Consider the following 4,561-nt stretch of genomic DNA (forward strand, 5'->3'; position numbering starts at 1 on the left):
GTACACACCATGATACCAGTCAGCACAGTGACTACGTTTCACCCTTTAAATAGGCACATTAACTGATTACAAGTTTGAAGACACCTGTAATGCTAATTACAGGACACACCTTAGTTTAACAACCCCTTTTCTAGGGGTACCATCAGTTGTTTTCTAGGCCAGTTTCATTAGTTTGTTTAGTTAGTAGTATGATTCTGTTGAACCACAATTCAAAAGCAATGTCTGATTTTCATTAGTTAATTTTCAGTAAATTTTTATTTATTATTACTTTTGTCATTTTCAAGTTTCAAGTTCAGTAACCATTGTGAATGTCTCCTCACGCTTGCTTTGTTGGACAATTTAAACAGATTGGCAGACTAAAACTAACCTTCTGCATATTTTTATTTTATTTGTGTATGTTTTGTAAACACACAATATAATTTTTATTCAATTAGCTAAAATGTTTTTTGTCACACATAGTTTTAGTTTTTAGCTTAGCTTTAATTAACTATAATAACCTTGGTTCAGATTTACCCATACATTAAAGGCCTATTCCACTGTTGTAATGATAGCTGTGTGAGCTCATCAGTCAGTGTGTCTCACCTGCTTTGACTTCAAATGGCAGGCTGAAGTCTCGGAGGGCATCTTTCCTCAGAGGGAGGTTCTCCAACTCCACTGCACCTGAGGAAGAACAGGAAACAAAGTCTGTACCAAACTTGGGCTGCCTCACTTAACCTCACAGTGTCAATGTTTTTAGTTCAAGCTATTGAAAGAGGTTATAGTCGTTTGGTCAGGCAGTGTCTGAATGACTGTTCAATGTAAAAGCCCACTGGTATAAATGTCTAACACAGTTCCTACAATATCATACACGAGACAGAAAGAGGTTTCATTCTCAGCTCATACTCATTTCTCAGCTCTGATTGATTGTTTTCTTTCATGGCCAGTGGATTGCACTATCAGGAACCTAATTGTCTCACAGATTATCTGTCTCACGTACTACTGTCAGGAAATAGTAAAGGTTTCAGCAAATATGACAAAATGTTTTTTTTTTTTATAAAAGTTACCTACTGCAACTTTAATTGATTAGTTGTGAACTATTAAATTAATCATAAACTACCTTGACTATCATTAATCATAATTTTTTTTAAATGTCTAAATTCTCTGATTTCAGCTTCTCAAATGTGAATGTTGAATGTGAATGTTCTGCTTTATTTAGTCCTCTATGACATTAAACTGAATATCTTTGGGTCAGCTTGGGCTTTGGGAAACACTGATGAACATTTTTCTAACATTTCATGGACCAATAGAGAAAATTATCAACAGATTAATCAAATGTGAATATAATTGTTAGTTTCAACCCTATCATTAGGTTCAACTAGATAAAGGTAATGCAGTCTAATACAACATCAACAACAAGTACAATAAATTCTATCTTCATGAAGGTTTTACTATTTAGTTTTTGTTAAATTTGACTATATCATGAACATTAATGTGTTCTATGTATCAGTTCAAAGAATACCCACCTGCACTTTATGTTATGAGTTGATACATTGTCCATCCCATTTATATCAATAAGGGGTAGGCTAAATAACATAAAAGCCTCTTGCCATAATGCAATACAGTTGAACAGCACCACAAACTACATCCCAATGATCATAGAGTTGAATCAACACCTCTCTAAAAGAGTTTCAACAAAAACATTAGAGCCTTCATGAAGGTAGGATTTATTGCAGAGCTGTTGTATTAGACTGCATACGTTTGAGTTAGGTGGACTTATTTAACTGGAAAGTCAAGAAAAAATAGATGCAGGTGTAATTACCTTTAAGAAGGGCGATGGAGAGCTGATCTGTGTTCAGGTTGCTGACATATTTTCCCAGGTATGTGTTTAGCACCCAGGCAACAAGGCCCTCCAACATCCTGGTGGCTCAGGGACGATGAGAGCTACTCTGAGGTGTGGGAGGAAACTGTGACAGTAAAATCACGACCCTCTCAGCAGTAGCCTTCACAGGTGAGGAGTTCAATGTCTAATAAACACAGGACGCACATTTGAGAGAGTAGTTGCATAAGGAAGTACATTTCCAAGTAGATCAAAACTTAATTTGGCAAATACATTCTGTTCCCCTGTTTGGGACAGATATTATCAGTAGTTCATCGAATAAGTTTGAAGAACCGCTAGTCTGTTGGTAAATTCAGCAAACAATAAAACCTCAGGTTTACACATCTCACTGCTGCCTTTACCTGATATTGGCACTGGGAATATTCCCATTCCTATTACTGACTGAGGACTCCTAAAACAACTCCAGCCTAGTTCTAAGAAAGATGTCTCAGGGATACCCATCTGATAAGATATTTTATAACTGTCTATCTCAGGGGTCTGACTTTGGCGGCCATTTCTAGCCCCTCCAGCCCATTCCCCTACCTCCAACTTGTGATATGATGTCAAATATATAATATGTATAATAATAGATAATCCAGCCCATAATCTTTTTCTTTCCTAGGTGTTTGATATCAATTTAAATGACCCCTTTATATACAATTAAAATAAATTGGAATTAAAAATTCTGTTTTAAAAAATGTGTTTCGTTTAGCAAAAAAATAATGACAAAGGTCAAAGGTGCCCACAAAGCAGTGCAAACTGTTGTTAAGTAGAGAGAAGGTTTTTGGCTGCGACCCAAACAACAACCTAGAGGTCAAGGGGCGCTGGCGCAGCACACACATCCGCAAATAAGTTGGCAATCTCCAATTGTTGTTATTTTTATAAAACTTACCTACTGCAGCTTTAAGTAAACTGGATGCTCTGGGATAACATTGTCACTAAACTGGGTTTCTTACTTTTAGGAGGTATTAGCAACAGACAGCAGACTAAAGCTGTCTGAGCTCTTTGTCCAGTGACAGCTAACATTATAGTTAGTCACAGAATTAAAGGAGTGAGTGACAGCCGATGGCTTACCCAAGGCTTGCTTCACTTATCTGAAGCTGGCAGAGTGACAGTAACTTTAAGATACTTAACTAAACTTAGCAGTTAGCAAAGCGGCGTCATAACATGACCTGACTACAGCTACCATGAACTCATCAGTCACGTTATAACCTTATACCAACAGCAGTGTTACTAACTCACAGCCAAAGACGACAGTTGAACCTCCTCATCGAGTTATCGATCCAGCTTCCATGTCGATGCCAGCTTAATGCCACTGTCAGTAGGCGGTCATGTCTTGTCAAAAACCACTAATCCACAGCAGAGACAGTCAGCGTACGTACATAAACCGCACACCGTGGACTGTCAGCCGATGGATCCACAAGAACTAACAGACATTAGCTAAACTAGGACAAAGAGAAAATGACAACAGACTTGTTGGAAAGCGTCCACCACCAGCAGACAGCAGAAAACTCAGAGTGATTGTGGTGACGGACAGTGCAAGGTTGTAGTCCAACTTAGCTAGCCACTTAGCCTAAACTAGCATGCGAAGGTTGAGTGCTCACAGCCAAAAACAGACAGCTGGCGGTAAATCGGACTCAAACGTAACACACGTTTTAAAGAAAATACAGCTAATCCTCCCACAATAATGGGCCGATTGTCGTATTTCAATACTTCAGCGCTGTGTATCCCTGCATCGTAAATAAACACTTCCTAATAGCGCTGAACTTACTACACATACTGCCGGTCACGTGACGAAAACACGCCGTTCCTCTTCTTCTTCTTCTTCTTCTTCTTCTTCTTCTTCTTCGTTTGGATTTCCGGCAGTTTAGGACCTTCTAGGCGTATTACCCTGGTCCCTCAGGGAAGTCGGACCTAAAGGCAGGCTGCCAATTTTGGGGGTGCCCGCGCTCCAAAGTTGGCCCCGGACCGATTTTAATCTTTGGGCCGCTGCCCATGGCTCGAAATTGTTAATAACTTTTAACTATTATTTATGGTGCCAGCAGTCGGAATATCTCTTCTGTATTATTTTATTTATTGGGGTTGCACTTCTTCTCCTGACCACAAATCTAAACATTGCTGATGTACATTGCGGGGTTAGGGTGGCGGGCTGTTGAGCGTCCTGTCAGCTCAAATCCGACCGGCCGTGACCACAGGAGCTGAGAAGATCTTCTTTTCGTTCTTCTCTCTAACGGCGCGTCGGGCTTAGCCAAACCAACGGAAAAAGAATTGAGAAGATGCCTTGCTTTGATGGAGGCGCGGGGGAGGCGGGTGCGCCACTGTTGCATTAAGAGAAAAGTTTAAAAAAACTTTGGGAACATGAGTACTTTTTTCACAGAGATTTGATTCCGTCGGCAGTATGTTTGATTTGTAAACCAGAGGAGTCGGTGGTTTTAAAAGAATACAATATTCGGTCGCCATTCACGAAACGGCGGCAATCCCATCAGTTTCTCAAAATTACACCGGGAGAGGAGAGGAGGAAGGCTGGGAAGGGGCGCGAGCAACCTGTTAGCCAAAGGCTTAACTTCCCAACAACGCGCACCCTTCTCCAGCCCCTCAAACTGAACAGGGAAAATCCACTCGGGGGCAAAGTTATCATTATTTGGGGCTCCCCTCATTTGAGTCCGAAGGGCGGACGACCTTTCGCGGGCTGGGTGGATTTTTGTA

At 40.4% G+C, this 4,561-nt stretch overlaps 1 long non-coding RNA gene across 1 annotated transcript; it reads right to left on the reverse strand.

Annotated features, from left to right (window-relative positions):
* Positions 1 to 533: 533 nt before the first annotated feature.
* On the reverse strand, positions 534 to 3,653 carry LOC118329902. Its single transcript, XR_004796807.1, has 3 exons — positions 3,098 to 3,653; positions 1,799 to 2,003; positions 534 to 660 (listed from the first exon to the last, which is right to left on the reverse strand). It is a non-coding gene; the product is annotated as an uncharacterized LOC118329902 (long non-coding RNA).
* Positions 3,654 to 4,561: the final 908 nt, after the last annotated feature.

Source organism: Morone saxatilis, unplaced genomic scaffold (assembly GCF_004916995.1).
Source record: "Morone saxatilis isolate NCDOM2014 unplaced genomic scaffold, NCSU_SB_2.0 Contig194, whole genome shotgun sequence".
NCBI lineage: Eukaryota > Metazoa > Chordata > Actinopteri > Moronidae > Morone > Morone saxatilis.